At 42.6% G+C, this 27361-nt stretch overlaps 1 protein-coding gene across 1 annotated transcript in view; it reads right to left on the bottom strand.

The window, feature by feature from the left end:
- Nucleotides 1–23110, bottom strand: part of LOC115168183 (guanine nucleotide-binding protein G(I)/G(S)/G(T) subunit beta-1-like) — a 66130-nt gene extending 43020 nt beyond the window's left edge. The window contains exon 1 of the mRNA XM_029723211.1: nucleotides 22684–23110. The gene's annotated coding sequence lies outside the window, so the exon portion shown is untranslated. The remainder of the gene's footprint in view (nucleotides 1–22683) is intronic.
- Between the last annotated feature and the right edge of the window lie 4251 nt (nucleotides 23111–27361).

Genomic DNA, 27361 nt, shown 5'->3' with positions numbered 1-27361 from the left:
CTAAGAACACAGCCATGAATAAAGAATGACAGCAACACATCCTCCGAGAGAAACTTCTCCCAATCATCCAGGAACAGTTTGGTGATGAACAATGCCTTTTCCAGCATGATGGAGCACCTTGCCATAAGGCAAAAGTGATAACTAAGTGGCTCGGGGAACAAAACATTGATATTTTGGGTCCATGGCCAGGAAACTCCAGACCTTAATCCCATTGAGAACTTGTGGTCAATCCTCAAGAGGAGAGTAGACAAACAAAAACCCACAAATTCTGACAAACTCCAAGCATTGATTATGCAAGAATGGGCTGCCATCAGTCAGGATGTGGCACAGAAGTTAATTGACAGCATGCCAGGGCAGATTGCAGAGGTCTTGAAAAAGAAGGGTCAACACTGCAAATATTGACTCTGCATCAACTTCATGTAACTGTCAATAAAAGCCTTTGACACTTATGAAATGCTTGTAATTATACTTCAGTATTCCATAGTAACATCTGACAAAAATATCTATAGACTCTGAAGCAGCAAACTGTGGATATTAATATTTGTGTCATTCAAAACTTTTGGCCACGACTGTATATATATACACACACACACACACACACACACACACACACACACACACACACACAGAGATCATGTGACACTTAAAGTCCACCTGTGTGGAATCTAACTAATTATGTGACTTCTGAAGGTAATTGGTTGCACCAGATCTTATTTAGGGGCTTCATAGCGACATTTATATTGTAGAATATTATTTTTTTCAGCTGATTTGGACCATTTTGTGCATGTCCATTACATGAAATCCAAATAAAAATAAATTTAAATTACAGGTTGTAATGCAACAAAAAAGGAAAACGCCAACAGGGATGAATACTTTTGCAAGGCACTGTACTAGAGGTCGACCGATTAATCGGAATGGCTGATTAATTAAAGCCGATTTCACGTTTTCAGAACAATCAGAAATCTGTATTTTTGGACGCCGATTTGGCCGATTTATTTTTAATTCTTTTTTTTTTTAAATTTTTTTGACCTTTATTTAACTAGGCAAGTCAGTTAAGAACACATTTTCAATGACGGCCTAGGAACGGTGGGTTAACTGCCTTGTTCAGGGTCAGAACACATTTTTTTTACCTTGTCAACTCATGGATTCAATCTTGCAACCTTACGGTTAACTAGTCCAACGCTCTAACCACCTGCTTTACATTGCACTCCACGAGGTTACGCGAATGCAGTAAGAAGCTACGGTAAGTTGCTAGCTAGCATTAAACTTATGTTATAAAAAGCAATCAATCATAATCACTAGTTAACTACACATGGTTGATGATATTACTAGTTTATCTAGCCTGTCCTGCGTTGCATATAAATCGCTTAGGTACACGTTGCTCCAACCATAAACATCAATGCCTTTCTTAAAATCAATACACAAGTATATATTTTTTAACCTGCATATTTAGTTAATATTGCCTGCTAACATGAATTTCTAACAACGGAAAATGTGTCACTTCTCTTGCAAACAGAGTCAGGGTATATGCAGCAGTTTGGGCCGCCTGGCTCGTTATGAACTGTGAAGACTATTTCTTCCTAACAAAGACAGCCGACTTCGCGAAACGGGGATGATTTAACAAAAGCGCATTTGCGAAAAAAAGCACAATCGTTGCACGACTGTACCTAACCATAAACATCAATGCCTTTCTTAAAATCAATACACAGAAGTATATATTTTTAAACCTGCATATTTAGCTAAAAAAATCCAGGTTAGCAGGCAATATTAACCAGGTGAAATTGTGTCATTTTACATTCATTGCACGCAGTCAGGGTATATGCAACAGTTTGGGCTGCCTGGCTCGTTGCGAACTAATTTGCCAGAATTTTACGTAATTATGACATAACACTGAAGGTTGTGCAATGTAACAGGAATAACGTTTCGTTTGAGATGATAGTTTCCGGATTCGACCATATTAATGACCTAATGCTCGTGCTTGTGTGTTATAATTAAGTCTATGATTTGATAGAGCAGTCTGACTGAGCGATGGTAGGCACCAGCAGGTTCGTAAGCATTCATTCAAAATAGCACTTTCGTGCGTTTTGCCAGCAGCCCTTCGCAATGCATTGCGCTGTTTATGACTTCAAGCCTGTCAACTCCCAAGATTAGGCTGGTGTAACCGATGTGAAATGGCTAGCTAGTTAGCGGGTGCGCGCTAATAGCGTTTCAAACATCACTCGCTCTGAGACTTGGAGTAGTTTTTTCCCTTCCTCTACATGGGTAACGCTGCTTCGAGGGTGGCTGTTGTCGATGTGTTCCTGGTTCGAGCCCAGGTAGGAGTGAGGAGAGGGACGGAAGCTATATTGCTACACTGGCAATACTAAAGTGCCTATAAGAACATCCAATAGTCAAAGGTATATGAAATACAAATCGTAGAGAGAGAAATAGTCCTATAATAACTACAACCTAAAACTTCTTACCTGGGAATATTGAAGACTCATGTTAAAAGGAACCACCAGCTTTCATATGTTCTCATGTTCTGAGCAAGGAACTTAAACATTAGCTTTTTTACATGGCACATACTGCACTTTTACTTTCTTTTCCAACACTTTGTTTTTGCATTATTTAAACCAAATTGAACATTTCATTTTTTATTTGAGGCTAAATTGATTTTATTAATGTATTATATTAAGTTAAAATAAGTGTTCATTCAGTATTGTTGCAATTGTCATTATTACAAATAAATAAATGTGTGTGTGTGTGTATATATATATATATATATATATAGCTAAAAAAAAAAGGGAACACTTAAACAACACATCCTAGATCTGAATGAAATAAATATTCTTATTAAATACTTTTCTTTACATAGTTGAATGTGCTGACAACAAAAATCACACAAAAAGAATCAATGGAAATCCAATTTATCAACCCATGGAGGTCTGGATTTGGAGTCACACTCAAAATTAAAGTGGATAACCACACTACAGGCTGATCCAACTTTGATGTAATGTCCTTAAAACAAGTCAAAATGAGGCTCAGTAGTGTGTGTGGCCTCCACGTCCATGCTCCTGATGAGGTGGCGGATGGTCTCCTGAGGGATCTCCTCCCAGACCTGGACTAAAGCATCCGCCAACTCCTGGACAGTCTGTGGTGCAACGTGGCGTTGGTGGATGGAGCGAGACATCATGTCCCAGATGTGCTCAATTGGATTCAGGTCTGGGGAACGGGCGGGCCAGTCCATAGCATCAATGCCTTCCTCTTGCAGGAACTGCTGACACACTCCAGCCACATGAGGTCTAGCATTAGGAGGAACCCAGGGCCAACCGCACCAGCATATGGCCTCACAAGGGGTCTGAGGATCTCATCTCGGTACCTAATGGCAGTCAGGCTACCTCTGGCGAGCACATGGAGGGCTGTGCGGCCCCCCAAAGAAATGCCACCCCACACCATGACTGACCCACCGCCAAACCGGTCATGCTGGAGGATGTTGCAGGCAGCAGAACGTTCTCCACGGCGTCTCCAGACTCTGTCACGTCTGTCATGTGCTCAGTGTGAACCTGCTTTCATCTGTGAAGAGCACAGGGCGCCAGTGGCGAATTTGCCAATCTTGGTGTTCTCTGGCAAATGCCAAATGTCCTGCACGGTGTTGGGCTGTAAGCACAACCCCCACCTGTGGACGTCGGGCCCTCATACCACCCTCATGGAGTCTGTTTCTGACCGTTTGAGCAGACACATGCACATTTGTGGCCTGCTGGAGGTCATTTTGCAGGGCTCTGGCAGTGCTTCTCCTGCTCCTCCTTGCACAAAGGCGGAGGTAGCGGTGCTGCTGCTGGGTTGTTGCCCTCCTACGGCCTCCTCCACGTCTCCTGATGTACTGGCCTGTCTCCTGGTAGCACCTCCATGCTCTGGACACTACGCTGACAGACACAGCAAACCTTCTTGGCACAGCTTGCATTGATGTGCCATCCTGGATGAGCTGCACTACCTGAGCCACTTGTGTGGGTTGTAGACTCCGTCTCATGCTACCACTAGAGTGAAAGCACCGCCAGCATTCAAAAGTGACCAAAACATCAGCCAGGAAGCATAGGAACTGAGAAGTGGTCTGTGGTCCCCACCTGCAGAACCACTCCTTTATTGGGGGTGTCTTGCTAATTGCCTATAATTTCCACCTGTTGTCTATTCCATTTGCACAACAGCATGTGAAATGTATTGTCAAATCAGTGTTGCTTCCTAAGTGGACAGTTTGATTTCACAGAAGTGTGATTGACTTGGAGTTACATTGTGTTGTTTAAGTGTTCCCTTTATTTTTTTGAGCAGTATATATTATATATTATATCTAATATATAAAATCGGCCGAATAATCGGTAGCAGCTTATTTGGTCCTCCAATAACCGTATCGGCATGGGGGGGGGGGGGGGGGGGGGGGAATAATCATAAAATCGGTCGACTTCTACACTGTACTACCATACCCTGTTCAATGGCACTTAATTTGTCTTGCCCATACACAATCCATGTCTCAAGGCTTAAAAATCCTTCTTTAACCCTTCTCCTTTTCATCTACACTGACTGAAGTGCATTTAACAAGTGACAAAGGGATCATAGCATTCATTTGGTCAGTCTCATGTAATGTTCTGTACACTCAGTGTATAGCACAACTTTGGATTTCACCTCCATCTCAAAATTCAAATGGTTTTGACCGGTTGGAAGTTTAGTGAGCTTTCTTCTCCTCCTGATTTAGCCATGCATACACTATTCCCTGGGCACTATTTACCTCATGAACAGATTTGCTCCTTTAAAGCGAGAGAAGTGGACGGATATTCCTTCCAAGGTGTTCCACAGCCAGATAGTCAATGCTTCTACATGTCAGTGCTTCAGCCACTGATTCGTTGCATGTCAGCACACTGCCTCTACCCCAGGAAGTGCGGTGTTGAGTTTCTAAAACAGGCGTTTCCTCTCAAAGGGTGCACTTGGCTCTCCTTGCTGAAACATCCAGCGGAAGTGGCGACAGCGCATCCTCCAAAGAGTCTCACAGGTGACTAGACAACTATCTGACCGGTCTGAAAGCAAAACTCCACACAGTGTTTTACCATGGCTGGCTTGTGCAGGATGATCGGTCCCTGTTCTCTGTTATAAACTCAGCAAAAAAAGAAACGTCCTCTCACTGTCAACTGCGTTTATTTTCAGCAAACAACGTGTAAATATTTGTATGAACATAAGATTCAACAACCGAGACAAACTGAACAACTTCCACAGACATGTGACTAACAGAAACGGAATAATGTGTCCCTGAACAAAAGGGGGGTCAAAATCAAAAGTCAGTAAGTATCTGGTGTGGCCACCAGCTGCATTAAGTGCTGCATCTCCTCCTCATGGACTGCACCAGATTTGCCAGTTCTTGCTGTGAGATGTTACCCCACACTTCCACCAAGGCACCTGCAAGTTCCCGGACATTTCTGGGGGCAATTGCCCTAGCCCTCACCCTCCAATCCAACAGGTCCCAGACGTGCTTAATGGGATTGAGATCCGGGCTCTACGCTGGCCATGGCAGAACCCTGACATTCCTGTCTTGCAGGAAATCACGCACAGAACGAGCAGTATGGCTGGTGGCATTGTCATGCTGGAGGGTCATGTCAGGATGAGCCTGCAGGAAGGGTGCCACATGAGGATGTCGTCTTCCCTGTAATACACAGCGTTGAGATTGCCTGCGATGACAAGCGCAGTCCGATGATGCTGTGACACGTCAGTGAAGAGCACTTTTTGTCAGTCCTGTCTGGTCCAGCGACGGTGGGTTTGTGTGTTGTTGCCGGCGATGTCTGGTGAGGACCTGCCTTACAACAGGCCTACAAGCCCTCAGTCCAGCCTCTCTCAGCCTATTGCGGACAGTCTGAGCACTGATGGCGGTAGTGTGCGTTCCTGGTGTAACTCAGGCAGTTGTTGTTGCCATCCTGTACCTGTCCCGCAGGTGTGATGTTCGGATGTACCGATCCTGTGCAGGTGTTGTTACACGTGGTCAGCCACTGCGAAGATGATCAGCTGTCCGTCCTGTCTCCCTGTAGCGCTGTCTTAGGCATCTCACCGTTCGGACATTGCAATTTATTGCCCTGGCCTCATCTGCAGTCCCCATGCCTCCTTGCTGCAGATGAGCAGGGACCCTGGGCATCTTTCTTTTGGTGTTTTTCCAGAGTCAGTAGAAAGCCCACTTTAGTGTCCTACGTTTTCATAACTGTGACCTTAATTGCCTACCGTCTGTAAGCTGTTAGTGTCTTAATGACCATTCCACAGGTGCATGTTCATTAATTGTTTATGGTTCATTGAACAAGCATGGGAAACAGTGTTTAAACCCTTTACAATGAAGATATGTTAAGTTATTTGGATTTTCACAAATTATCTTTCAAAGACAGGGTCCTGAAAAAGGGACGCTTATTTTTGCTGAGTTTCCTTAATTGTTTGAAACTTGATTTTTTTACTACATATTATGAGGCATGTCTCGGGCTACCTTCATTCTAAGTAGCCTAGCCAAAATCCAACCAAACGTGCAGGAAATTATTTTATGAAGACTTCCATATGCAACTGAAACCAGTAGCCTCTCTCTCATGTTCTATTGGTTTTCAAATCAACTTTCTTTCATTGGCTACCGGGTAAAGGCACTATCTTAGTCATATAATCAATTGAAAAATGTGTAGCCGATCATTTTTTTTATCTTGGTCACATGAAACTGCTTAAGGATGTTTCCCCGCTAATTGCATTATGGATGAACAATTGGGCGTAGCCTACTGCCTTGTGTGCATATAAAGTGAAGAAATAATAGGTTATCAACATTTTATGCTAAACGTTCTAATCTATTGCATGAGCCTCATTGCTTTAGCCTTGGCCTACTGGTTGTATGAATTTGGGATTGATCGTCCCACAACTGTCCAACAGTCTGTTTGGAATAGGCTATTTCTTTCTCGCACAGAACGACAAGCTGACCAATAGAATAGGTCAACTTTTCTACTATGTGGGATAGTAGATTGACAGGCTAGTGATTTAGCTCTGCGTTACTTGTCTTGTTGGCTGAGGAAAAGTGAATGTGGGTATTTATTATAACATAGGCGACGTGTGGGTATCAAGTTTGGGAAGCAAATTTTCCATGCATCCTGACATTTGCAGACTTATGTAAGATGGCCTATTCCGAATGTGATTATTGGATAGTCATAATTTAAGCTAATATTAAAAATCACTCACTGTTGGTAAAAAATACTGGGTAGGCTATAGAGGCTACATTTCTTCTTTCTTTGCAAAGGAAAATGTTGTCCTTTCTATAAACACATTGCAATTCTACTACATGTTATGACTGGAGACATTAGCAGAAACTGACATGCATGATTGTTGCTGACACTCACTCGGAATACAGCACACACGCACTACAGCCTGAACCTAAACTACATATAGTCATTGGCTTACATGTGAGACAACCCATTCACCCTTTTGAGCTGTGGGACTGGACTGGGAAGAGACCAATTGACTACAACATGTCAGAGGAAGGGGTGAACTCCAAATTCTATAGGAAAGAATCACTATACTGAAATGAGTAGCCACTATCCTATCCCCCCCATTGAAACTAGAGCAAGGCAGACTTAAAACCAAAATCCTGGGACTAGAATACATAATAACATGACACACTTTTTGATCAGGAACATCTCGATATGATATCACGATACTTAGGTGTCAATAGAATATGTATTGCAATTCTCACGATTCTATATGTATTTCGATTCAAAACTGCGATTTTTTTGCCATTTGATGTTCCAAACATATTGCTCACTATATGTCTGCTGCAGAGAGACGAGAGAACATGAGAAAATGGGTTTTGATCAGTCATGGAAATAAGTGCTAAAAGCATCTTGGGTCACTAATTACAAAGACTGAGAACAAGCTATAGGATGAAAAACACTGGTGTTTTTGCACAGGTACAGCTGACTAGCGCCAACTAGGGATATAAGGACTCACCGCTATGCATCGGTCCACGAATCAAATGTTTAAGATACGATTGCGTCGGTCCAAAGACCCCAAACCGATCCAAATGTAGTATAAATCAGTCAGAGAAATCAATTCAAACGTTACGAAGAGCCGATACACTTTTGTTTTTGCTCATATTACTTTTTCTACCTTCCTGAAAATACCTTGTGACAACTGATGCATCCTCTCCTCCAGCGTCGAACTATACACGTAATTGCTGACAGTCACTGATCTTCAAGTCATTCAGCATGCCAAACAAACCCAGGGAATATCAGTAGCAGTCAAACTGCGCCCATCTTCAGGACTGGCCAACGCGAGGTAGACTGCCTGTTCCTGATCTTGCACAGCTATATATTAATTGGCTATGTCATAGCACATTTGTAAATGATAAATATTGATACATTACTAGCTCAAACACATAATCTGCAAAAACGACAAGTTAATTAGTGGGTAATGATTTCAGAACCAAAGTGGGTGGACAAAAAAAAACAGCCTACATTGCCCCTCCCCCCCAATCTGATAGCAGTAGTCAAATCAAAATGTTATTGGTCACATGCTTTGTAAACAGGTGTAGACTAACAGTGAAATGCTTACGGGCCCTTCCCAACAATGCAGAGAAAGAGAAATAGAAAAACAACAAGGAACAAATACACAATGAGTAATGATAACTAGTGGGGTGGTAGAGGACTGCATGATTAATCGAATTCAGATCAAAATTGCGATATTGACATGTAGTCGCAAGAGGCTGCGATTTTCTTTCTCTAACACTCTAATACAACAAAAACGAGTCTACAGTAGCTCCTCCAATGAGATGCTCTGGACGCCATTCATTCGCGCTATAAATGCACAGAGGATGCTGACCAATCACAAGCCGGCTCTCACTCTCTGTATGGCATGCTGGCCAATCACAATCGTCCCCGCTTAGAACTTGCAGTTAAATGCTGGTGAGATTAAGGGCTTCAGTGTCAGAAAGATGAATTCTGCAAGTGCTAACAAGAACTTCGATTTGGTGCCGAAGGGTGCATCTTCGGTGGTATGGCAGTATTTCGGCAACATCACAACAATGTCAACCAAATGCAAGTGGTTTGTTAAAAGTGCCTCAGAGTTGTGGCGACAACACATTTATTCAATAACTTGAAGAACCATCCTGGATGATTGCATGGTGAAAAAAGACAGCAGCAGAGACCCTCAGCCATAGCCGTCAGCCACCTACGTTAAAGGAAAAATCCACCTATTCCTTTAATTTACATTGTTAAATAACAGAAAACTATATTTTTTGTTAACAAATGTTTCATTTTGGCGTTATAATAAGGTTGGTAGCAACATCGTTGTGGAAATCTGTTAAAACTCAGGTCGACTACAAAATCCTCAATGCTCTCTCTACAGGCTGGCTAGCAAGAAAATGTAGCTACACACTAATACCAAAGAAAATATTAGCATGTGACGTAGCTAGTAGGAATGCACGATATATCGTTGAGCATATCGAAATCTGACAATATTAGCTAAATATGCCAAAATCGTCCCGATGTTTAGTTTAACGCCAATGTGCAAAACCGATGTCAACGCTGACGTGCATACCTATATAACGTAGGTAGATGACGTAATAATGCCACGAAAAGTACAGCGCTACACAGAACAAAAGCAGGAAAATACTAAGCGCACACTTCCAACCACTAAACAAGTTGAAGTCGAGCAGTCATTTTAAAAGACAATTTCAGCGAGACAATGCAACGCCAAGATAATGGAATTCATTGCCTTTGACAATCAACCGTTCTCTGTCGTGGATGTTGGCTGTCGCCGACTGGTCGAGCACCGGAATAAGCACTACCAAGTAGGCGCTATTTTTCAGATGTTGCCCTACTGGAGGTACACAGTATTGTTGAAACACATCCATGAGCTACTTGCTATGCTATTAGCTTCACGACTGACATTTGGACCAGCGACGTCAGCCCCATGAGCATGCTGAGTCTGACAGCACAGTGGGCCGACGATGATTTCATACTGAGGAAAGCCGTATTGCATGCTCAAGAATGTGCTGGTTCTCATACCGCCGCTGCCATTTCAATGGCATTTGAGAACATGTTTGAAACATTAACATACTCCTAGCGCCAACAACTGACTCGAGAAATAAGCTGATCAACTACGTCTGTGAAACCCTCTGTCATGGCATTGAAACGTCTGCTCAACAAAACCGCAGACACAAACCATGGGGTTAAAACTTACAAATGTACTCGAGGTTGTGAACAAGCGATTCGGTGGCATTCTCTCTGAGCCTCTACTGTGTCGCCATCATGCTTGGATCTAGGTACAAGGACAGCTACTTTGATACAGACAAGAAACAGGGTTTATGTGAAATGTTACATATACAGCTGGACAAGACTGAAATGGACAGTGACAGTGCGCACTGAGGAAGCGAGACCACGAACAGACAGAGCTGAAACTTCACTGCTTGACATGTATGATGAAATCCTGGTTAAGAATGAAAAGACTGAACAAATGAACAACGAAACAAGACAGCAAGAAAGTGAAAGAAACATTTTGATTATGTTTTACTGGTAATGGGGACATACGTAAATGCCAACGAATAACTTTTTGGTCGGTGTGGTGTGTGGTATGTAACCTTTATTTAACTAGGCAAATCAGTTAAGAAATTCTTATTTACAATGGCGGCCTACCCCGGACAACGCTGGGCCAATTATTCGCTGCCCTATGGGACTTCCAATCACGGCCAGATGTGATACAGCCTGGATTCCAACCAGGGACTGTAGTGATGCGTCCTGCACTGAGATGCAGTGCCTTAGACCGCTGTGTCCGTGTGTGTGAACTATAAAACTGTACTAGAATGCTTAAAAGGCAGCTAAAATGTTAAATATCGTAATCTGTTTTTTGGCAAGGACAATATTTGATATTGGTATCTGCCAAAAATGTCATATCGGTGCATCCCTAGTAGCTAGTTAGCTGTAAAATCCCCTAAAAAAAAGCGTACCTATTTTCGACATTGTAGAATACTTTAGACATTAAAGCTATGAAATAACACATATGGAATCATGTAGTAACCAAAAGTGTTAAATTAAAATGTTTAATATTTGAGATTATTCAAAGTAGACACCCTTTGCCTTGACAGCTTTGCACACTCTTGACATTCTCTCAACCAGCTTCATGAGGAATGCTTTTCCAACAGTATTGAAGGAGTTCTCACATATGCTGAGCACTTGCTTTTCCTTCACTCTGCGGTCTAAATCATCCCAAACCATCTCAATTGGGTTGAGGTCGGTTGATTGTGGAGGCCAGGTCATCGGATGCAGCACTTCATCACTCTCCTTCTTGGTCAAATAGCCCTTGCACAGCCTGGAGGTGTGTTTTGGGTCATTGTCCTGTTGAAAAACGAATTATAGTTCCACTAAGCGCAACCGAGATGGGATGGAGCGTCGCTGCAGAATGCTGTGGTATCCATGCTGGTTAAGTGTGCCTTGAATTCTAAATAAATCGGCAACAGCAAAGCACCCCACACCACCTCCTCAATGCCTTCCGGTGGGAACCACACATGCGGAGATCATCCGTTCACCTACTCTGCATCAGACCAAAGGACAGATTTCCGCCGGTCTAATGTCCATTGCTCATGTTTCTTGGCCCAAGCAAGTATATTCTTATTGGTGTCCTTTAGTAGTGGTTCCTTTGCAGCAATTCAACCACGAAGGCCTGATTCATGCAGTCTCCTCTGAACAGTTAATGTTGAGATGTGTCTGAGCTGTTCTTGCCATAATATGGACTTGGTCTTTTACCAAATACGGCCATCTTCTGTATACCAATCCTACCTTGTCACAACTGATTGGCTCAAATGCATTAACATGGAAAGAAATTCCACAAATTAATTTAACAAGGCACACCTGTTAATTGATATGCATTCCAGGTGACTACCTCATGAAGCTTGTTGAGAGAATGCCAAGCTGTCATCAAGGCAAAGGGTTGTTACTTTAAAGAATGTAAAATATAAAATACACTTTTTTGGTTACTACATGATTCCATATGTGTTATTTCATAGTGAAGACAAACTATTATTCTACAATGTATAAAATAGTAAAAAATAAAGAAAAAACCCTTAAATGAGTAGGTGTGTCCAAACTTGTGACTGGTACTATATATTTAGATATTTTTTTCAACCAATACTTTGACTCAAAATATCAATATAGCGTCCAAAATAATATTGCTGTATCTAAATGTATACATTTTTGGGACAGGGTTTCTCTTTTTTGGGAGTTGCTTGTATAAATCTATATATTCAGAGTTGCAGTGTATTATTGTTAATCAGTCTTGCTGCCTGCCTCTGCAATATATAGTAGGCCTAGACTACAGTATCAGCACTTCTACCAATGCTGGTAGACTCACTAATGGTGAATCAGATTTGTGACTGTTTGCCCCAAATATAACTTTACTCATTCACTTAATAATTAATTGACTGAGAGTCTTGGTACAATTGAGAACATTAAAGATGGTCACAATGCTTTTACTTGTGTACACGTTGACACAAGGGCCCAGCACAAGTATCCATTCAACATATTATTATAATAATAATAATAATAATAATAATAATAAGTGACATGAGTCCCATTGAAGTCAGTAAGTCAGGACCTCAGGGCTGATTGAGAGAGGAGGGAATGGGTTGGCTATCATAAAAGGTCCCACTCACAGGGGACAGTAGCATCAGGACTCCATAGTCTACACAAAAGCATTTCCACCTCAGCAGCTACACGTGTACGGCAACTCATGCTCTTGCGAATTCCCTGACAACTGGGTCGACGACCCCCACTACGGTTAGAAATGTGGCTTCGATAAACAAGCATCCTCTGCTGTCGAACCGTGGGGCTGACTTCAGAACAGATCTGGGGAGGATAACGCACTGGTGCAATTCAATTAAAGCATTAGGCGGTCCAACATATGACAGCACACATAGTGTATATTTAGGCACACGTTTGTTATATGATGCACATGCATAGAAAAGCTGTCCATCCTCAGTCAGTTAACTAGAAGGTTGGCATTATTTCCATTAGGCCTAAAAATACTAATGGCTTTTGAAATTGCCTAAATGCAGAAAAGCAATGGTATACAATTATGTTTTTAATTATCAATGCAAACCTCTGCTTTCTGTGGAGAACGCCTGAAGATAGACACCACATTGATGGGAGTGGCAGTAAAGTTTAATTGATTGATTTGTGAAACATACCATGATGCCACAAGTTTCTAGGAAGGGAGGCTGGGGCAGGTGGAAATGGTAGGTGTGCTATTGCCATTCAAGCAGGCAGATACAGTGCCTTGCAAAAGTATTCATCCCCATTGCCGTTTTTCCTATTTTGTTTTATTACAATCTGTAATTTAAATGGATTTTTATTCAGATAATAGTCCAAATTGGTGAAGCGAAAAATTACTTGTTTCAAAACATAAATAAAAAATAAACAAACGGAAAAGTGGTGCGTGCATATGTATTCACCCCCTTTGCTATGAAGCCCCTAAATACGATATGGTGCAACCAATTACCTTCAGAAGTCACATAATTAGTTAAATAAAGTCCACCTGTGTGCAATCTAAGTGTCACATGATCTCAGTATATATACACACACACACACACACACACACACACACACACACACACACGTTCTGAAAGGCCCCAGAGTCTGCAACAGCACTAAGCAAGGGGCCCCACCAAGCAAGCAGCACCTTGAAGACCAAGGAGCTCTCCAAACAGGTCAGGGACAACATTGTGAAGTACAGATAAGGGTTGGGTTATATAAAAAATATCTGAATCTTTGAACATCCCACGGAGCACCAATTAAATCCATTATTTAAAAAAAATAGAAAGAATATTGCACCACAACAAACCTGCCAAGAGAGGGCCGCCCACCAAAACGCACAGACCAGGCAAGGACTGCATTAATCAGAGAGGCAACAAAGAGACCAAAGACAACCCTGAAGGAGCTGGAAAGCTCCACAGCGGAGATTGGAGTATGTGTCCATAGGACCACTTTAAGCCGTACACTCCACAGAGCTGGGCTTAAGGAAGAGTGGACAGAAAATAACCATTGCTTAATGAAAAAAATAAGCAAACATGTTTGGTGTTCACCAAAAGGCATGTGGGAGAGTCCAAACATATGGAAGAAGGTAGTCTGGTCAGATGAGACTAACATTGAGCTTTTTGGCCATCGAGGAAAATGCCAGGTGTGGCGCAAACCCAACACCTCTCATCACCCCGAGAACACAATCCCCATAGTGAAGCATGGTGGTGGCTGCATCATGCTATGGGGATGTTTTTCCCCCCATCGGCAGGGACTGGGAAACTGGTCAGAATTTAAGGAATGATGGATGGTGCTAAATACAGGGAAATTCTTGAGGGAAACCTGTTTCAGTCTTCCAGAGATTTGACTGGGACAGCTCACCTAGCAGGACAACGACCCTAAGCATACTGCTAAAGCAACATTCGGGTGGTTTAAGGGGAAGCATTTAAGTGTTTGGAATGGCTTAGGCCACAATCCAATTGAGAATCTGTGGTATGACTTAAAGATTGCTGTACACCAGCGGAACCCATCCAACTTGGAGCTGGAGCAGTTTTGAATGGGCAAAAATCTCAGTGGCTAGATGTGCAAAGCTGATAGACATACCCCAAGAGACTTGCAGCTGTAATTCCTGCAAAAGGTGGCTCTACAAAGTATTGATTTTGGGGGGGTGAATAGTTATGCACGCTCAAGTTCTGTTTTTTTTGTTTCCAAATGAAAAAATATTTTGCATCTTCAGTGGTAGACATGTTGTGTAAATCAAATGACACAAACCCCACCAAAAAAAATATTTTAATTCCTGGTTGTAAGGCAACAAAATAGGAAAAATGCCAAGGGGGATGAACACTTTCGCAAGCCACTGTATACACTACATGACCAAAAGTATGTGGACACCTGCACGTCGAACATCTTATTCTAAAATCATGGGCATTAATATGGAGTTGGTCCCCCCTTTGCTGCTACAACAGCCTCCACTCTTCTGGGAAGCCTTTCCACTCCATTCAGCCACAAGAGCATTAGTGAGGTCGAGCACTGATGTTGAGCGATTGGGCCTGGCTCGCAGTCAGCGTTCCAATTCATCCCAAAGGTGTTCGATTGGGTTGAGGTCAGGGCTCTGTGCAGGCCAGTCAAGTTCTTAAACACCGAACTCAACAAACCATTTCTGTATGGACCTCGGTTTGTGCACAGCGACATTGTCATGCTGAAACAGGAAAGGGCCTTCCCCAAACTGTTGCCACAAAGTTGGAAGCACAGAATTGTCTTGAACGTCATTGTATGCTGTAGGGTTAAGAATTCCCTTCACTGGAACTAAGGGGCCTAGCCCGAACCACGAAAAAACAGCCCCAGACCATTACTCCTCCTCCACCTAACTTTACAGTTGGCACTATGCATTGGAGCAGGCAGCGTTCTCCTGGCATCCGTCAAACCCAGATGGTAAAGCTCCAGAGTCCAATGGCAGCGGGCTTTACACCACTCCAGCTGACGTTTGGCATTGCGCATGGTGATCTTAGGCTTGTGTGCGGCTGCTCGGCCATGGAAACCCATTTCATTTAGCTCCCGACAAATAGTGCTTGTGCTGACATTGCTTCCAGAGGCAGTTTGGAACTCGGCAGTGAGTGTTGCAACCGAGGACAGGCAATTTTTACGCGCACCGCACTTCAGCACTCGGTGGTCCCGTTCTGTGAGCTTGTGTGGCCTACCACTTCGCAGCTGAGCCGTTGTTGCTCCTAGACATTTCCACTTCACAATAAAAGCACTTACAGTTGACTGGGGCAGTGCAGAAATTTGACAAACATACTTGTTGGAAAGGTGGAATCCTATGACGATGCCACGTTGAAAGTCACTGAGCTCTTCAGTAAAGGCCATTCTACTGACAATGTTTGTCTATGGAGATGTGCTCGATTTTCTACACCTGTCAGCAACGGGTGTGGCTGAAATAGCCTAACCCACTATTTGAAGGGGTGTCCACATACTTTTGTATATACAGTGAACATACAGTATGACGAGTTTCATACCGGTTGTATTTCTGCCTGCTTGAACAGCAAATAGTTAAAATACACAAGAAAACATTAAATAACCCTGGGAAATAATATAACAACGCTCAGAGAAGCAAAGAAAAACATACAAAATAAGTGAACCTTTCCTTTACGAGAAATGGAGCTGTTGGGAGTGTACGTAACCCTTCACCTGCCCTCTAGCACCTAAATTCTCAGGCACCCCTCACCTCTGCAGCCTGGCAGGCCCATCCTTGGCCTCCCGGCCCTCCCCCCACCTTGCAGCATCGTCCCTGAGCATGAGGCTGGAGTCAAACAGGTTCCACAGGATAGCGCCCGTGCTGGCAGACGTACTCCAAATGCCACGGCGTGAAGGCAGTCATTAAGAGAGGATTAGGGGAAAACAGTCAAAGCTCATGGAAACAGCAAAACGGTCTGATAAAGACAAAAAAAAAACAGCTCAACCACTTTTTACATCCAAACATACATAAACAAAAAGGTATAGTTTGTGCTTGTGACATTTGCCCAACTTGCTTTTCCATATCAGAAAAAACAAAAAATAAACAGGTCAAGCTTGCCCAAAGCCAAAAGCATGACTGTTTAAAAAGAAAAATACACTCCTTTGATTGCATGAATACATTTACCCCTCCTCCCGCTCTCTCCCCGATTCCAAAAAGAGAGGAACAAGAGTATGTGTGAAGAGTCACATGACAGCCAGCCAGTCCTTTTTATTCCAGTGACTTACTGTGTCTCTTTGTCATATAAAAACTCACTCCCTGCCTGCCTTCCTGTCAGAGGCTCAGAATTCTGGTTTGGTGACATTTCCCCCCGGCAGTCAAATCTATGGGGCGGAATGTAAATAGAAAGCAAGGGGCCTTTATTCAAAGAAGCAGAGCTCTGAGGTTCCCCATGCAAAGTGCTGTTTCAGGATGACAGGACTCCTTAGCAGTGGAACGACCAACGACATAGGAGTAGAGGGGTCACTAACAGTCCTGTCGCCACTCACTTTGACTATTCAAAACATAGTGGCCCTCAGCCATGCAGTCATCCCTGATAAGCCGGGGCCATACAGCGTGGACCTTCAACCAAACAAGCTTGTGAGCGGAACAGTTACCACAACAGTTCTACTGGTGTACGGCTAACCGAAACTGTGTGGCTTGGATTTACTAGGGGTTATCACACACATTGGGAGCACTAGCAATACAAATCGAAGAGAAACATATTGACAAAGGACATGTTTGTCCTCAGGCAAAACATATGACAGAAATGCAGATTATGTAGCTGACAGCTAACATGATATAACACATGGTAGTAGTCACACTAGTCAATCTACATCAGTTTTCAGTCACTGGACATTCCATAAATCAGTTGTAACAACAAGACACCTGGGTTGCCCAGAATAACCAGGGTGTACTTTTCTCTGGGCACACCCCACAGAACTGGCCTTGTCATACAGCAGAGAGGAGAGGCAGGAGAGAGAAAGAAGAGGAGAGAGCAAGAGCTTGGTTGAAGAGCGAAGAAAAAAAAAAACTGTCGGGAGGTTTTTCCTCTAGTCAGGAACAGAAAGAAAAACGCCCGAGCGGAGTTAGTTTATTTTACGCCTGCTACGCTAGGTTGGCCGTGTTGTGACCCTTTGGGGAATGGAGGGAGGAGATGGATTTAGGGAGTGAGTGCAAAAGAGTGGGTGGTACTTGAGATATTCAACTGCATAGAATCTCAGAATCATTAGCACCGGTGGAAATGGATCAGATTTGGCCAAACAGGACAGGCAGCTCACCTTTGAACCCTAAAGTAAAGACGGGCCGTCAACCTGCACTGCAGGTGGGGTTGAGGACGGGGTAAGGCCACAAGCAAGGAAAAGGATTTGTCTGGGAAATCTATTGGAATTACATGGTTCTGGCTGTTTGGCCGCTGAAGTAAGTGAGCCCAATATTAGCAGTCAAACAGCTGCTGCCTGTCCTGGGTGATCTTGTCTGACTGTGCTAAAATGATGGAGTGAGGAACATGGAAGACAGAAAGACACAGCAGGAGAGAATAGTCTAGTTTGACAGGAAACCTCTGCTCATGAGTGGTGTTCCGCCTACCGAGGGATGTTGATGTCTGTTGGAGTTTCTCAACCCCAAGTACTGGGCTGCTAAGTTAAAGGTCCAATGGAGTCATTTTTTTATTTTAATATAAAATCATTTCTGGGTAACAATTAAGTACTTGAATGTGATTGTTTTCAATTAAAATTGTGAAAAATAACCAAAAATAGCTTCTTAGCAAAGATGCATTTCTCAAGCAAGATTTTTAATAGGACAGTGTGGGGGTGGTCTGGGGAAAACGGAAAACTGGCTGTTATTGACAGAGGGGTAAGAACATATTCTTAAAGGTCGACTCAGCTAAATAACATTGCCATGAGCAGCACCGCAGATATTGAGACGAGCGAGATGAGACTTCACTCTCACAAAGTCACACACAGTATCTGCGCATGTGCACGGGTTCGCTTCACGCTGTTACAGCGTGGCAGCCACGGGACCAAAACAGTGGAGAAGTTGAGCCTTGCGCTTCAATGCTCTTAGCTGTTGCGGATATTGACCCACCATGCTGTTTACTTTCTGCATATAAAGTTTGTCATATCGCCGAGTCTACCTTTAATGTAAACAAATCATACCAAGATTTGTATGTTTATATTATAATTTGATGTGTCATCATTGTTATAAAACACAAAGAACACAAATGCTATGACAACTCACAATATAGCTATGCGAAGCAGTTATCCTAAATCAACAACTGTATGGTCAAATGAAGGGTGTAGGTAAGTAAGAAACCAACAATTGACAGATGATCCCATCTAGTCTGGCCGTGGCAGCCCCAGTCATAACAGGGCAGGCATGTTATTGTAATAGTAAGAAATTCCATATGGCTAAAAGCAGGATCATAGGAAAAGAGGAAAATCAGCACTATCACTGACCAAGCCCCATAATCCTAAAAGCTGAAATCCAAAATCTCGGATTTTAATCCCATTCATACCATGCGCTCACAGAAATCCAGTGGGATGAAAATCTGTATAAAACAAAACGAAATATCCCTCCTGCTTCACAAAGGACAGATAATTCAGCTCATCCCCTGATAGTGATGCTCATCCTAGTGTCATCTCTCAGTTGCACAAGTTAGGCCAGGGGGCCAAATGCCACTCAGACACATTCTGATTTTGCTTCTGGAACCTGATTGTCAAGGCGAATGTTAGTGAGTATGACAGTCATCTGAAGTGTCAACTCCGCTAGTCTGAGAGACACTGACTGAAGTCTCCATGTATGGCACTATATGTATAGACATACTCCCTGTTCACCCTCCTGGACATTGTGAGATGTCATGTGTTACAGAGTGGCCCAGTTCCTGCCAGATGTCAACACGAGGCAGCGGATCATATAAGGTTACAGTGGGGTCGCGGTCAAAATGAAATGTGCACATTGACATGAGTGAAAGTATTTTTTGGCAACAGCTTACTTGAGACTGACACTGAATAGGGGGCAGTAGTGTGTAGATGTGTGCAAAGCATCTTCTCATGTTCTACTGCCAGTGTGTTGTGTGTAGTGTGGTGTTCTGACCTGTAAGCAAGTAATGGGATGAGAGCTATGAGATGAGAGAGCCTGCAGGCCTGAATACTGTAGTCACTGATTAGACTCAATCACACTTGCATGATGAGAGAAACCACAGTGGAGCTCAGATTCCTGTGAGTAAGACTGAGAAATTAGGTGACGACTATTCCAGGACTACAGTTAAATCACTTAATCTCCTGGCACAGCCATAAAAGTGAATACATTCTTCAATCTGCTGGATGGCCAGTACTGTGTAGAGGTGTAGACATGTGGGGAGGATTCACAAATGTATGTTCAAGTGCATCAAAACAAATGAAAAACGCATCTACGTTCAGCAAATAATATCCTACAACTTTGAGAGACAGGCACTCCTGACTGCTAAAAAAAGGGTTAGTTATGCAATTGGGCCAATCGCTCTATTGAAAGTAATAGGATATTTTACAATCAGTGTACACAAATCCTTACAACGCCCTTTTCATCCACGGCAAGTGCCAACACTACAGGTTTTGCTCCAAGTCAGATTAAGTTCTTTAAGTAAAAAAATATACATGTAGGGTAGCCTATAATCAAAATGTGACAATGGTAAAGGACCAGCCCCAGTACACTGACATTTAAAGTACACAGAAACCGCAAGTATTATGGTTCCATTTGGATAATTTTTTAAAATCAAATACAAGATAAAATAAGGTTCCTGAACTACAAGTTCGCTGATCAGTACAAAAATATATTAATCTTTATATCTTAAATTGTTACCTTGATACATACACTTAAATATAAGCTGCCATATACTTGTACTACCTTAATACTGTACATCAAAATGAAACGTACATTTGTATTGGAATAATACTGATAAAAATAAACAGCTAAAGTGCGAGTGCTTTTGTGTACCAAGCAAAATAACATATTTGTAGATTCCTGAATTTAGCTGCTCACTGGCTAATATTCGAGATGTACTACACCCGTCCACCTAAATGTTGTCCCACATCCCACACTAGAAAAAAACCGTTTTCACTTTTATATCATTTGTATCATTTATACATGATTCAGAAACTAGTATATTTACTAACAAGTATGTTTATTAAGTACAATTATCGATATATATTATGGTGCCCCTGAATCCAGCCGAAGCTGGGCTGAAGAAAATAAAGCGGTGTGGAAAAGGGCTTTGAACGCCATCTTGTACGTTGCAGCTGCTTGGGCCCTGAATACAGGAACCCATTCATTCAAGGAGGGAAGCGAACTAGCCAGATTAATTCATCTTTGTGAACCAGCAATTACAAATAGCCCTTTTGAAAAACGGAAAATGTTTAACGTGACAAAGATATTATGGAACATCAAATAACTATATTGGAAAATCGAACCTGCTAGCGTCCTATATTGTCTCAAAACGTAACAAATCTGCGAGTTCTTTCAACCAGCGATCGATAATGGCAACATTGTTGTTACTCGTTCTCAACATTATGACCATTTCTGGTTCGATATAACTAAAAGCCCCGTTTAGAATGTTTGCCGCTTGTAATGTTGACATACAAAAATCCCCTCCCTACACTTTCTTTTCAGTTCTAGAAACTAACAGGATTAGCTGCTTCCTCGTTACCCATTTCCTCTAGTCTACTCCATGAAAGACCATTCACACTGGAGCGGCATGGTTATTAGGTCTAACCACTTGTACAGTAAAACCTATGGCCAGGTTGAACAGATTGTAGAAATCCAATTAACGTTAATTTACTTCCTCTGTATATCATTACATTCAGAGGCTCAAATTAAGGCCAATCAAATGCTGCCGGCCCGTACACTAATAAAGTAGCAATCATACAGCTTACTAGTTAGCAATAACGTTAGGTGGCTGATTTATGCAATAGCTAGCTCTTCATACATTAATAGACAAGATTGTTGCTGATTTTAGGTGTGTATTAAGGCCATAATCTAGTGCCACCATAGTTGTCACGCCAGATATGATAGCTAACTGTAACGCAAGATAATTTGGTGGCTGGCTGATATGGCTGTTCAGCGAATGACAACGTAAACAGATAGCTAGCAAACTAGGCGATAGGTTTCGAATGTGTCCAGCCTAACATTGACAGTAGCTAGCTCCCACTTGGTTGGCTACTGTTGGCAGGCTCACACGCCCAATCGGAAACATGTCAAGCTTCTTGCTAATTGCAAACGTATGCAGTAGTATGGCTTTCTATACCGTCTCCGTCTGTGTTATGGACTACGAAAAAGTGTGTGTGGGGGTGCACTGATAGCTAACTAGCTAGCTCTCGGCTCCAGTGATGTTGAAGTAGCCATTTTTTGTCTATTACCACCTAACATTACTTGCTACAGTTGTATTATAAAGCACAAATCCTCTATGCATTATATGACCACTTAATCCTTGGTAAAATGTCAGATGCATTAAAACGTTATGCATTACCATCTATGACATTTGGTATAACTTCATTAACTAAATTAGTATTTAAGATGGTTGATATAGCTAATTTGCTAACTACCTAGCTTGCTCGTTATCTAGGAATGTCAGCCAACTTCGAACACATTCATCTTGATTTACAAAATCCAATTAGACTGAATCCACACACACCATATTAGTTAACTAGCTACGTTTGCCATTTTGTTAGATGCGTGACAAACAGTGCAACTCAAATTCAGACGTTGACAGTTTTGTTAACTAGCTTTAGCTAGTGAGCTTACGAAAGAAGCTAAGTTCCACTAGCTTTGAGGCTTACATTTAGCTGCCAGCTAGCTAGCCCACTCAATGGTATTGCAAAACCTAAGCCACGGCAAATAGCTAAGCCACACCATATAACAAAAACTTTGCATAAAGTTAGTTATATTGTGACTTACCTACAACCACAACTCAAATAAGTACAACATCGAATAATTTAAAGTGTGTATTGTGCATTACCAACTACCTACCTACCCACACCCAGTTAGCTTCAACCAGCGAGTCACTCAACCCAATTTAACCCCTTCCGCCTAGCTTCCTAGCTAGTCACCTCAGACAATGTTAGCTACAGAAGTTAGTTATGTCTTTAGAAAAATAAGTTGCCATTAATGCGTCCCAATTCATAACTTACTTACCCGTTTTCAGTCGAGGGTATCCGTTGTTTATATCGCATTGACTGGAAACAGCGAAGATCTACTCCTCTCCACCTAGCTAGTACACAGACTAGATCTAGCAAGCTATCGAGGAGTGGCACTCCCCGAACAGAGGTTTCGATCCGCCAAGAGGAGACACACCGGCACAGAGCTGAGGAAATGTTCACCCTACCAAACCAACACTTTGTGGGAAAACACTGCGTTTGAGAGTCTAGGAGTGCTCTTGTGATTCACAACAGTCTCGTTCCAATCTTCTAACTATCCTTCTTGTCTTTCCCACCGTCGTTCCCCTGTTCTCTTTTCACACCACCAGTATCTCAAACGCTTCCCCCGGCCATCAAACAGCAGAGATGGGCGCGGTAACCCTGCTCTCAGCTCTGGGAAACCCCACGTTACGGCTACGTCATAGCGCACGACAAAGGGTCGTCGTCGATTCAAAAATCTGATCATTTGGTGGATTTGATACAAAATTAATGTAGCCTAATACTAGAAAACTATCCCGCTTCGAAATATTATATTTTCACGTTTTAGTTTGTACTCCATTGAAATTCCATTCATGAACCTTATAGCATTTTTGTGATAAAACAAACAAACAAACAAGATAGGCTACTACTAGACAACCACCAGTCTACTCTAGTTTAAAGTAACACGGTACAGCTGGGCAATTTAGGGAAGTAGTCAATAAAGGCTCTGGCTGGTTAGGCAGGCTGGATAACAAATTGTGTTTTCATGATTTGGTGGCATTCTAAATGTTCTAGTATTCTGATTTCAGCTATATAGTTGTGCAAACAGAGCTCTCCATTGGGCAAATCTGACCATAACTCTATCTTGATTCCTGTTTACCCGCAAAAACTAAAACAGGAAGTATCAGTGACAAGCTCAATACGGAAGTGGTCTGATGAAGCGGATGCTAAGATACAGGACTGTTTCGCTAGCACAGACTGGAATATGTTCCGGGATTCATCTGATGGCATTGAGGAATTTACCACATCAGTCACCAGCTTCATTACCAAGTGCATCGACAACATCATCCCCACAGTGACCATACATTTATATCCCATGGATTACAGGCAACATCCGCACTGAGCTGACGCTTTCAACGAGCGGGACACTAATCCAGACACTTATAAGAAATCCTGCTACGCCGCCCAACGAACCTTCAAACAGGCAGAGGGTCAATACAGGACCAAGATCGAATCCTACTGCACCAGCTCTGGTGCTCGTCTGCTGAGGCACGTTTTGCAAACTATCATGGATTACAAGGGAAACCCAGCCGTGAGCTGTCCAGTGATGTAAGCCTACCAGACAAGCTAAATACCTTCTATGCTTGCTTCGATGCAAGCAACACTGAACCATGCACGAGAGCACCAGCTGTTTCGGATGACTGTGTGATCTTGCTCTCTGTAGCCGATGTTAGTATGACCTTTAAACAGGTTAACATTCACAAGGCCGCAGGGTCAGACGGCTTATCAGGACGCGTAATCTGAGCATGCGCTGACCAGCGAGCAAGTCTCTTCTTCACTGATATTTTCACTCTCTCCCTGACCCAGTCTGTAATACCTACATGTTTCAGGAAGACCACCATAGTCCCTGTTCCAAAGAATGCCAAGGTAACCTGTCTAAATGACTATTGCCCCATAGCACTCACATCTGTAGCCATGAAATGCTTGGAAAGGCTGGTCATGGCTCACATCAACACCATCATCCCAGACCCACTCCAATTCGCATAATGCCCCAACAGATTCACAGATGACGCAATCTCTTTCACACTGCAATTTCCCGCCTGGACAAAAGGAACACCTACGTGAGAATGCTGTTCATTGACTACAGCTCAGCTTTCAACACCGCCACATTGAATGAGAAAGTTAGAAGCATAAATATCATACCCCCTAAAAAATGCCAACGTCGACTGTTATTGTAATGGTGAGAGGTTAGTATGTCTTGGGGGTATGATATTTCTGCTTCTGTAACTTTCTCACTCATCATTTACAATTCATTCAGGATTATCTGTAAAAATGGTAGCTTTCACATTAATGTAGAAGTGTTTAGAAACATTCTTATTTACAATAAAAGTGACTCCAAAATGACACATTATTTACCATTCATTTCTAGTGGACACAAAATAATCTGAAACACAACCAAAACAAACAGCAAATGCATCACAAAAATGTTTAAATCACCAAAAGAATCTTCAATCTACACAAAATACCCCATAATAACAAAGCGAAAACAGGTTTAGACATTTTTGCAAATTTACAAAAATAAAAAAGGGATACCTTACTTTCATAAGTATTCAGACCTTTTGCTATGAGACTCAAAATTCTAGCTCAGGTGCATCCTGTTATCCTTGAGATGTTTCTACAACTTGATTGGAGTCCCCCTGTGGTAAATTCAATTGATTGGACATGATTTGGAAAGGCACACACCCGTCTATAGAAGGTCCCACAGTTGACAGTGGATGTCAGAGCAAAAACCAAGCCATGAGGTCGAAGGAATTGTCCGTAGAGCTCCGAGACAGGATTGTGTTGAGGCACAGATCTGGGGAAGGGTACCAAAACATTTCTGTAGCATTGAAGGTCCCCAAGAACACAGTGGCCTCCATCATTCTTAAAAGGAAGAAGTTTGGAACCACCAAGACTCTTCCTAGAGCTGGCCGCCTGCCCAAACGTAGCAATCGGGGGAGAAGGGCCTTGGTCAGGGAGGTGACCAAGAACCCGATGGTCAATCTGACAGAGCTCCTCTGTCGAGATTGAGAACTTTCCAGAAGGACAACCATCTCTGCAGAACTACACCAATCATGCCTTTATGGTAGAGTGGCCAGACAGAAGCCACTCCTCAGTGAAAGGCACATGACAGCCCGCTTGGAGTTTGCCAAAAGGCACCTATAGGAGTCTCAGACCATGAGAAACAAGATTCTCTGGTCTGATGAAACCAAGATTGAAGTCTTTGGCCTGAATGCAAAGCGTCACATCTGGAGGAAACCTGGCACCATCCCTACGGTGAAGCATGGTGGTGGCAGCATCATGCTGTGGGATGTTTCTCCGCAGCAGGGACTGGGAGACTAGTCAGAATCAAGGGAAGGATGAACGGAGCAAAGTACAGAGAGATCCTTGATGAAAACCTGCTACAGAGCTCTCAGGACCTCAGACTGGGGTGAAGGTTCACCTTCCAACAGGACACCGACCCTAAGCACACAGCCAAGACAATGCAGGAGTGGCTTCGGGACAAGTTTCTGAATGTCCTTGAGTGGCCCAGCCAGAGTCCGGACATGAACCCAATCGAACATCTCTGGAGAGACCTGAAAATAGCTGTCTAGCGACACTCCTCATTCAACCTGACAGAGCTTGAGAGGATCTGCAGAGAAGAATGGGAGACACTCCCCAGATACAGGTGTGCCAAGCTTGTAGCGTCATACCCAATAATACTCAAGGCTGTAATCGCTGCCAAAGGTTCTTCAACAAAGTACTGAGTAAAGGGTCTGAATACTTATGTAAAATGTGATATTTCAGTTACAAAATATAAATTAGCAAAAAATTTGCTTTGTCATTATGTGTAGATGGATTAAAACATTGTTTTCACTTTCAGAATAAGGCTGTAACGTAACAAAATGTGGAAAAAGTCAGGGGGCTGAATACCATCCAAATGCACTGTAAGTGAATTTGTCCCAATACTTTTGGTCCCTTAAAATTGGGAGACTATGTACCTAAAGTGCTGTAATTTCTTAACAGTTCACCCGATATCGATGGAAATACCCTAAAATGAAAGCTGACAGTCTGCACTTTAACCACATAGTCATTGTATCACCCAAAGTGCTGGAGCCAAAACAACAAAACATTTGTCATTGTCTCAATACTTTTGGAGCTCATTGTATTACCTCGTACCCCTGCACATTGACTCTGTACTAGTACTCCTTGTATATAGCCTCATTATTGTTATTTTATTGTGTTACTATTTCCTTACTTTTTAACTCTACATTGTTGGGAAAGGGCTCGTAAGTTAGCATTTCACGGTAGAGTCTACACGTGGCGCATGTGACAAATAACATTTGATTTGTGTTGGGTCGGACAGCTGTTATTTGATATGGTCTAGATTAGTGGAGGCTCACCACCTCCACATTTGTTATCCAAAGTAGCTCTACAGGTGTTGGTCATCATGACGTAGGCAAATTCATAGGTTCACGGTTCATGATAAACAAACAAAAGTCCTCTAAATTTACCTTGTCAACTTTAATCGAGAAAACAGAAGTACCAGTGAAAACAAAAATTGTCAGGGGACCTAGCTATCCCAGCTCTGTCTGTAGGGGAAAATATCCATCTACTCATTATCACCAGCAGGCAGCAGCTTGTGTGTGTGATAGCGCTCAGAGGAAGGGCTGATGCTCAGTGGGTTAAGACGTTACTTAGAGACCTGGAACACAATATCCCCTCGTCCATTACCCAGAGGAGAAAGAGAGAGAGCCTCTGCCCTCCCACAGTGTGACCCCCCGGCGGGGACAGGAGCATCAACAAATCCCTCTCCAGGAGCTCAAGTTCATTAAGATCAACAATAATTCTGTATAACCAGGCATTGTCTACTACCCTACCTGATCTCTGGGGTATGTCTGCTATGCATTGCAGACAGGAGAATTTAATTTGCAAATACTTCATTCTAGTAAATAAAA

The sequence above is a fragment of the Salmo trutta genome, chromosome 30, assembly GCF_901001165.1.
Source record: "Salmo trutta chromosome 30, fSalTru1.1, whole genome shotgun sequence".
Classification (NCBI taxonomy): domain Eukaryota; kingdom Metazoa; phylum Chordata; class Actinopteri; order Salmoniformes; family Salmonidae; genus Salmo; species Salmo trutta.
The sequence above is the reverse complement of the archived record's forward strand: the minus strand, read 5'-3'. Positions and strand labels throughout refer to the sequence as shown.